The following is a 9606-nucleotide window of genomic DNA, read 5'->3' as shown; positions in this document are numbered from 1 at the left end:
TCAGTCCCTCAGGGAGTTTGGATGTGTCTATGGAGCTTCCATGACCTTTTCTTGTACAAGTTGTGCTGGTTCACTCATAAGCTTTTAAGACCCCAGATGCTACTCACCAAAGTAGGATGTAGAACATTTTCTTTATGAACTATGTTACGCCAATTGACCTAGATGTCCCCCGAGACCTTGGTCCCTAGTCCTCAGCCCCAGTAACTCAGTCCCTCAGGGTGTTCGGATGTGTCTAGAAGTTTCTATGACTTTGCTTTTGTCAAGTTGTGCTGAATTCCCCTGTATTGTGTGTCATCTTTCTCTTCACCAAAGTTAACACTTGTCTACTATCTAGTTAGTGATTTTCCCTCCCTACCCCTCCCCTCCCTTGTAAACCTCAAAGATTGTTTTTTTCTGCGTGTAAACCTTTTCTTGGGTTTCTATAATAGTGGCCTCATACAATACTTGTCCTTTTGTGATTGAGTTATTTCACTCAGCATAATGCCCTCCAGATTCATCCATGTTGTGAGATATCTCATGGATTCATCATTGTTCTTTATTGTTGCATAGTATTCCATTGTGTGTATGTACCAATAGTTTGTTTATCCATTTATGTGTTGATGGCTCTTAGATTGTTTCCATCTTTTTACTATTGTAAATAATGCTGCAATGAGCATGGGTGTGCATGTCTATTCTGTATGGCTCTTATTTTTCTAGGATATATTTCTAGGAGTGGGATTGCTAGAGACAGACCAGTTTTGACAGACCAGTTCTGAAACAGAGAGCAGAAAGGAGAAAGGGAAGAGAGGATCTGGAGGGATACACGGAAGATGGGGCAGATCTTAAAAATGAGGGTGATGCTACCGCCTACCTTGATGCATTGCTGAAAGGATCTCCTTAGTCTATGCAAAGCATGATGTTCAACACACAAGATATGGCAATAAGTTGAAAGTATTCTTGTCATTATTGAAGAAGAGAAGGTAGAGGCCCTGGGAGACAGAGCAGAGGTCCCCATGTGTCCTCAGAGTAAATGGCCCCTGAGAGATGTTCAAGTGTGTATTAGTCTTATTGCTGTGGTAACAAATTACTACAAACATGATGGCTTAAAACAACACGCTTCTCAAGGTCAGAAGTCCAAAACAGATTTCATGGGTTAAAATCAAGGTGTTGGCAGGGCTGAGTTCCGCTGGAGGCTCTGGGAGAAAATCTGTTTCCTTGCCTTTTCCAGTTTCTAAGAGGTGGTTCGCATTCCTTGGCTCTTGGCTCCTTTCTGTGTTCAAAGCCAATAATTGCATCACTCTGATCTGTTTCTATCTTCACATATCCTTCTCTGACTCTGACCCACCTGTAGGGTCAGATTGCCCAGTAAGCAAGGTAAGCACGGGCTTACTTGTGTTTATTTCCTAATCTGTAGTGACCAGTTTCACATCTTTGATGTGGTGAAACCCATGTGAAATTGGTCACTACAGATTACGCAGTAAGCACAAGTAAGCCCATGCTTACCTTGCTTACTGGGTAACCCGTCCCTGTCAGGGACTGTAAATTTGAAAAGAGGTTTGATTCCGTAGGAAGGTGCTGTGGGGTTGGGAGAGAGACAGATGCCAGCCATACCTAGAAGCAGAATCTTTGATGTGGGGAATAAATGTTCACTACAGATAGATGATCCGCTAAGCAAGGTAAGCACCATGCTTACCTTGCCTATTGAATAATCTGCCCCTGCCCACCTGCCTCCCTCTTTCCCTTTTTAGAGCCCTTGTGATTACATTGTGCCCACTCAGGTAATCCAGGACAATCTCTCCATCTCGAGACTCTGAAATTAATCACAACTGCAAAGTCCCTTTTGCTATGTAAGGTAACATATTCACAGGTTCTGGGGTTTAGGAGCAGGAGAAAAATGTGGCAGTTTGCTTCCTTAAAGATTGCCCATTGCTGTCAAGTCGATTCTGACTCATAGCAGTGCTATAGATTACAGCCTTGCAAACCCTATGGGGTAATTCTACTCTGTCCCATAGAGTCGCTATGAGTCAGAATCGACTTGATGGCAGTGAGTTTAGTTTGTTTTTGGGATTTAGGATGTGGACGCCTTTGGGGGCCATTATTCTGTCTATCACGAAAGATTTCTAGGAAGCTTCTCAGAGGGAAGTTATCTTCCCACCGGCATGCTTCCAGTCATCCAGCTCCAGATCCCCTTCATTTCTGTCTTTTTTGGACTGATGACATTCCTAGGCTCCGCCACTTCTGGATTCACTTTCAAGAATTGCCCCATAACCACGTTTTTTTCTTTAAATGGACTTTAAATCAACTCACTATTTAACTCAGCTTCGTCCTAAGTGATAATACATCCACTTAACGTTTTTTTCTGGAGCCCTCGTGGCGCAGTGATTAAGATCTTGGCTGCTAACCAAAAGGTCGGCAGTTCGAATCTACCAGCCACTCCTTGGAAACCTTATAGGGCAGTTCTGCTCTGTCCTGTAGGGTCACTATGAGTCGGAGCTGACTCGACAGCAACAGGTTTGGTTTGGTTTTTTTGGTTATGTTTTTTCTTACTTTTCCCATTAAAATAATTACATAACTGTTAACATTTTAAGAAAAGCTTATTTGTGAGCCCCCTAAAAATGCCTCATGGAACACTATGAGAATGAGTATACCACACAGCAGAGAACTCTGGATCGCCATATTAAAGTCTCCTTTTAAAAAGCAGAAGTTCCTGGGTGGTGCCAATAGTTAAATGTTCGGCTACTAACTGAAAGGTTTGACGCCACCCAGCTGTGCCTTGGAAGAAAGGCCTGGTGATCTATTTCCAAAAAAAATCAGTCATGGGAAACCCTATGGCACCCAGTTCTATTCTCACACACATGGGGGTGCCATGAGTTAGAGTCAACTTGAGGGCAACTGGTTTGGTAGTTAAAAAGCAGATATGTTGCTTGCATGGCAAACATGCCCCAAATTCCAGGCTGCAGTCTGCAGGGTGATATTGTGGAAAGAATTCTGAGATAGGAGTGAAGAGACCTAGGTTTGGGTTCTGGTTCTGCTGTGTGTTCTTGGCCAAGTCTCATTCTTTCCCGAGGCCTCCGTTTCCTCATCTGTACACTGGGGTTAGGCTGAAAGATTCCTAAGGTCTCTCTAGCTCAGACGTGGTATATTTTTCTGTGAGCCCACCGGTACATTAGTTGCGAGAGACTGGGACACAGGTTGGGTAAGTTTTGGCATCATGGAGAAGAACTGGAGTATAGTGTGCTGTTAGGGGCACTATAGGGGCTCCCCCAACTCCAGAACCGGCATTACTTGTTCTTCCTGTGCTTCACTTACACCATATGCACACATCATGGCTCTTAAAGGCAGAGACAGACTTTTATTCAGCCTTGTAGCCATCACACCAGGCCTAGATAAGGACTCAATATATTATTTGGTTCCTGAATGACTGATTGACTAACAGAAGAGAAGGCAATATGATGTGCATGGTAATCCCGAGAGGTCAATGCTTACTGAAAGGCACCCCACAGGACTAGAAGCCCACAGAAAACTTATCAGTGGGCATGTGGGCTCTAGGAGTCAGACAGACCTGGGTCCAAATCTCTGCTCCAACGCTTACGAGCTGTGTCACCCCGGGCATGTTACTTCACCCATTTGAGCCTCAGTGTCCTCATCTGTACAATGGGGATAATAATAGTACCTAGTTCATAGGTTTGTTGTAAGGTTTAAATGAGATAATCCACGGGGAGTGCATAGCCCAGTGCTTGGCACATAATGGTCCATAAACGAACAATGACGACTGTTATTGTTATCATCCCCCCTCCCAAGCTGTCTGTAGAAGATGTAGACCACCCAATAACAGCCTGTGCCTCTCCTGGGCTGTTCAGGGGGTGTAGGGAACTTTTGAAGTCCCCACGTACGAGGTGCCATGTCAGGGTCTTTGAAATATACATTCAGCCCCCATTACTCTCCCTGCACTGTTCTGCACCAACAAGCCATCTGGTGTAGTTCAAATATTGTTCAAATGTAGTATTTTGAAACTGTTTTTGAGATGCTTCCTAAATGCTTGCCAAGACTCTAAAAATTCCACATGAACAAAAAATATCATTTTTTATTGGCTTTGCCTGGAGTGAATAGATTGTCAGATGGAGAGAAACGAGGGCAGTAGACTTGATTCATTGCGAAGTGTGGGAGGAGAGGCATGTTCTCTGGGGACGGGCAGGCCTGGGTCCGTGTCTTGGCTGTGCCACTTACGGCCACTTCACACCAGCCATTGGGTATCTCTGAGCTGTATGACGGCTGACTCACAGGCTGACCAGTCAGGTTAGCTCAGAACCTAGTAAGTGCCCAACCAATAGTAGCTGTTAGAATCGTTTAGAACAATACTTGTGACATAGCTGGCACATAGTAGGAGCGTCACACATGTTAGTTTCCCTGTAAGCTGGACCCAGTAGTGGTGGCATCAGTGAATGAATTCTGGTTGGATTTGAGCAGAACCTTTCTAAGAATGGGTTGGAATCTAGGTCCTGCCTGTCTATTTAAGTACTTAGCACATTTAAGAACCTGATTTGACAGATTGCTGAATTCCATTGAGGTGGACGGGTGTGGGTAGTGGGTATTAAGGAATCTGTTTAAGCCCCCAAATTCAGGTGTGCCAGAAATATCAACTTTCTTAAATCTCTTTAAATTAATTCAAGCTGGACTTTTCGAGTCTCTACCCTACTGGGTTACAGGAAACTTAATTTTGGTCATTACTGGGGTTCACTCACCCTGAGATAAACAGATACCCCTAGAGTCTTACTTGGTCTCCATCAACAAACCCATTCATCCATCCACAGCTTTGCTCAAGTGTGGAAGCTCTGCTGCTTCTGGGCCCAGATTGGAGTGGGGGAGCCTCAGCCCTGTTCGGTACTTCTGGCACCAAGGGTCTAGTCGCTTCCCTTGGGCACTGCTGTGGACTTGTCTGTGATCTCCAGCCTATTCATTGTCTCTCAGAAAAGTCATTTCTTCACCCCCATCCTCCTCCCTGGGACACCGCTGCAAACTCATCAATGAACTTTCGACAGAGTTTGCGAACAGACAGTTGTAAGGGTGAAGGAGCCCTCCAGATGTTTTTCTTTGGCTTGCTGCGTGGGTTTTAAAAAAATTAATTAATTTAGCTTCCAACATTTAAAAAGTGGAATCTGGAGTCCCTGGGTGGTGCAGATGGTTAAGTGTTCGACTGCTAAGCGAAAGGTTGGAGGTTCAAGTCCACCCAGAGGCACTTCAGAAAAAAAGACCTGACAATCTACTTCTGAAAAATCAGCCATTGGAAATCCTGTAGAGCATAGTTCTATTCAGACACACATGAGGTCGCCGTGAGTTGAAATCGACTTGATGGCAATGGCACTGGTACAGAAAGCGGTATCTTTTATATAAAAATCTGGATGTCTAATACCTCTTGAAAAATTGGGATATCTAGGGCAACAATGGGCTGGAGCTGAGTACCAGGTGCTGGCCTCTCAGAAGGGTGTGGAGTCTCCCATTCTTTCATCAACTTACATGGGCCCCCCTCTACCTTCCTTGGCCCCTGTAGGCATTTGAGTTTGAGACCCTGCCCCGGCTCCCTCCAAGGACGAGGGCAGCCTTTGACTTGTGGGCTGCTTCTGTCTCCTGCCCTGCACATATCCCTGAGATCCGGCATCTCAAAAGGCCTGGCCGCATTGCTTCAAAAGAGGAAGAGAGAAACAGGTAGGGAAATCAAATACAAATTTAATTCTTCCAGAATGATCCTGTAACCTGCAGTAGGCTCATCCGAAGCACTGAAACACCAAGCCACCAACATCTTACACTCGGAATTTCTTCTGCGTTCTCCTCATGACTTGAACCCACTAGTTGTTTGAGGTTGTGGGTCCAGCATGGGCTACACGCAGAGTCCTCGGGCGGCCATCAAGCTCTGGGTCAATAATTTATGCTAATGCTTCAATCACCCTACTGATCTCTTTCCTGGTAGTGTGTTGGGGAACTGGACACCCAGAGATTAAATTGCCCCTGAAGTTGGCGGCGGTTGCACTGGGAGACTGTGGTGGGGTGGGGTGGGTAGTTCAAGGTCAGAGCACTCCCATTTCACAGCGAGAAATGAAGACACCCCTTTAGTTTTCTACTTTGAGGAAAAGCCAGAGTCTCTAAGCAGTGAAATGAAACCTGGCATGATTCTGAGTATATTCCCTCCGTCCCTCAACAAGCCCCTGAGCAGTGATCCAAAGAGCACTAGACATGGAGTCCAATATCTGTCCCCTCTGTGCTGCATGATCTTGGGCAAGTTGCTTTGTCTCTCTGAGTCACTGTTTCCAGCTCTGGAAAATGGAGGGGGCAATGAACAGGCCTATCATAGTATCATATCCCAGGGGCCTCAACATCTCACCCAGCCCTGCATCCCCCCGACAACACCCACACCCTGACGGGTGCCCATGTTGCCATGCTCAGGCCCTCCCGCTCCTTCACCCTCGACAGTCATTCAACCCACAGATTTACTGAGCACCTACTGTGTGCCAGGCAGTGTTCCAGACACTGAGACAGACCCCTTCCATTCCCCCGATGATCGAATGTCCCGTCAGTTACCTTCTTTGAGTCTTTCATGCCTGTACCCCCACTTACAGCTACTCTGATCCATGCCATCTCTGGCTCTGGCCTGGATTCTTGTGTCATCCTCCACATCACAGCCAGAAGGTTCTTCCTGAAACACAAATCTGGTCACATCAGCTCCTTAAAGATACCTTCTGTGACTCCCCATCGCCTCTAGAATAAAATCAAAAGGCACCATGCTGTAGTCACCTTAGCCTCTTCTCTGTCCCCAAAACCCATCAAGCTCTTTCCTACCTCTGAGTGTTTGCCACTGCTGGTCCTTCCATCTGCCTGCCTTTTCTTAACCTGACATCATTATCTTCTCAGGTGGCACGCTGGACAGCTCAGTCCCTCCTTAGCCCTCTCTGCTTCCTCATCACAGCCCTGATGGTAATGGCCAACATGCACGCATATGGTGCTTTCTGTGTATCAGGCTCGGTTCTGAGCCCGTTCGTTGTATTCACCCATTTCGTCCTCACTACAGCTCTGTGGGGTAGGTACTGCTACTATGCCCATTTACAGATGAGCAAACTAAGGTGCAGAGAGGAAAGTAGCTGTGCTGGGATTCCCCCATACTGCCATTGCCTGTGGCCGCTCGACCGTGAGCTCCGTGGCGGCAGGGACTCTATCTTGCTCCTCTCTACATCCCCAGCACCCAGGCCTGACACGTAGTAGGTGCTCAACAGACTGTAATTGAATGTCAACAACCGTCTTCATGAATAAATGAGCTACTGATGGTGAGAGGCTACTCGAACTGCTCGGGGCCGCCTGGACATGAGGGCTTGTTGTTATTCCTCTTGGGCTGTGAGTTGGTTGTGCCAAGCAGGTAGTCGCTCTCCCTGCCCAGAAAGCCCCTCAGCCTCTGAAGCAGCTCTTGCCAGGGACCACGGACATGGAAGGAAGGGCCTCACCATCATTTGTTTTTCTCATTGTTGGCTTTCTTCCTGTACAAACTGCTCCTAACAGGCAACTGAATCCAGGGATTCAGTATCATTAGGGGTATTTCTGGCTGCGAGGGTTTCTAAGGTTTCCCCCTGGGCCGAGGTAAAGGGAAGATGGCCCCTGGGTGTTGAGCAGGGGCTGGGCCAGAAGCCTTAATATTAGACGTGGGTAAGGTAGTGTGAGCAGCGGGCTTGTTACAGCCTCATATTTAATTTATGGGCTTGGCTGGATTGGGCCGTGGGCTGTTTGGCCTTTGGAGGCCACGGGTGTTTGTGTCTTTCAAGACCCAAAGTGAAAATGAACCACCATGAGTTCTGCAGGAGGATGTCTAGTGGGATGGGCGGGGAAGGGCAGGGCAGTTCTAAAGAGTCATGTCTGAGCCTGAGGCCTGGGATTGCAAGGGCTGGCCTGAAATCGCATCTCAGCCACTCTGTTGCTAAATATAATGATAGAATAGGATACGATACAATATATAAACCCAAGGTTTCACAGAAACAGAGTGGTAACATAATCAAGAGCACAGTCAGATTACAGCTTTGCCACTGATGAACTGTGCAGCCCTTGGTTTTATCCCATTGCCTCTCGGCATCTCAGTTTCCTCATCTGTGAAGTGGAAATAATAACAGAACCCACTTCACTGAGCTGTTGTTGTTAGGTGCCGTTGAGGGATTTCGACTCGTAGTGACCTCATGTGTCAGAGCAGAACTGCTCCATAGGATTTTCTTGGCTGTAAGCTTTACGGAAGCAGATCGCCAAGTCTTTCTCCCACAGATCCACTAGGTAAGTTTGAACTGCCAGCCTTTTGGTTAGCAGCCAAGCGCTTAACTGTTGTGCCACCAGGGCTCCACTGAGCTATTGGGGAGCTGAAATGAAACACGTACAGGAAGGCAGTAGGGCGTGGTGATAAAGAGAATGGAGTTTGGCGTTGTGTGGCCTGGTATTTTTGGTGCCACTTTCACACATGCTGTATGTGGCTTTGGGCGAATTATTTCACCTCTCTGAACCTCAGCTTCTTCATCTGTAAAATGGAAATATTAGTTCCAATGCACCTTGCAGAGCTGTTATAAGAAAATGTCATAATGCATTTAGCACAGAGCCTAGCCTGTTGTTGTTACTGTTACCAGTATGTTCTGATCTGCAATTCCTGAGTAGCTTGTGGTCGGTTGAGAGCTGATCAGTCTGGAGATATCTTCTAACAAGCTGAGCTGTGTAACTTGGGTAAGTCAGTTTCCCTCTCTGGGCCTTGTTTGTAAAATGAAAGCTCCATCACGCAACCCTAGCATGCAGAGTCCACAGCGGCCCCCGCAGTGCACTGTCGTCTCAGTTAACCCTCACACCGGCCCTGTATCGTTGCTATCCTCCCATTTTACACATGAGGACACTGAGACCTAGAAAGAGGATAGGTCACCTGCTCAGAGTCCCACAGACCCAAGTGGAAAAGATGGGAGTCAAGTGTAGACTGTCCGTGCTCACGCCTGCCCTTGAGCTGTGGTGTGGGCAGGAAGGAGGGAGGGCGAAGGGGCTGGCGGTCTCAGACTCTCCTCCTGGCGTGAAGGCGATATCAGCCATGCTGCTCTTATTTCCTCTTTTGGGCCATGGCTCTGAGGAAGCTCCAGTGTCTCCTTTGCATGAGCTCTCAGGATCCTGCCCCTTCACTGTTGTTGTTGTTAGTTGCTTTCGAGTTGTCTCTGACTCACGGAGACCTTACGTATAACAGAAGGAAATGTTGCCCCATCCTGCGCTATCTTCATGATCGTTGGCACGTCTGAGCCCCTTCATTAGGGGACCACAAACCCCTCCTTCATCTCACAGATTGAATAATCGCGTGCACACACCTTGAAAATGGGCTGGAGGGACTTCACCACCCCCAACCCCTTACACTAGGATGAAAGTGACATCCTTGGTCGGTGGGATCACAAGCCTTTCTTGTCCCAACGTCACCAACGTGCGCTGCACGTGTATGAGCCAAGTTCTGCCTTGGGGGAAAAAGGAAAAAAAAAAGCTATTTCGTTTTGCATCTCGGCACGTGTTTTCCCCAGAGTGCCAAGGAAGTTCCAGCACTGAGAAACAGCAGGCAGCCACAGATGTTTATTCCCTGCTGGGGAGGAG

General features: G+C 47.2%; 1 protein-coding gene across 2 annotated transcripts in view; it reads left to right on the top strand.

Annotated features, from left to right (window-relative positions):
• Positions 1-9606, top strand: part of WSCD2 (WSC domain containing 2) — a 135839-nt gene that overhangs the window by 24879 nt on the left and 101354 nt on the right. Inside the window, exon 2 of one of the 2 annotated variants that reach the window (XM_023733740.1) lies at positions 5528-5682. The exons of the other annotated variant lie outside the window; for it this stretch is intronic. The gene's annotated coding sequence lies outside the window, so the exon portion shown is untranslated. The remainder of the gene's footprint in view (positions 1-5527; positions 5683-9606) is intronic. 2 annotated transcript variants of the gene reach the window in all.

Source organism: Trichechus manatus, unplaced genomic scaffold (genome assembly GCF_000243295.1).
Source record: "Trichechus manatus latirostris isolate Lorelei unplaced genomic scaffold, TriManLat1.0 scaffold00061, whole genome shotgun sequence".
NCBI classification, from domain to species: domain Eukaryota; kingdom Metazoa; phylum Chordata; class Mammalia; order Sirenia; family Trichechidae; genus Trichechus; species Trichechus manatus.
Note: the sequence above shows the minus strand (reverse complement) of the source record. Positions and strands in the feature narration are given on the sequence as shown.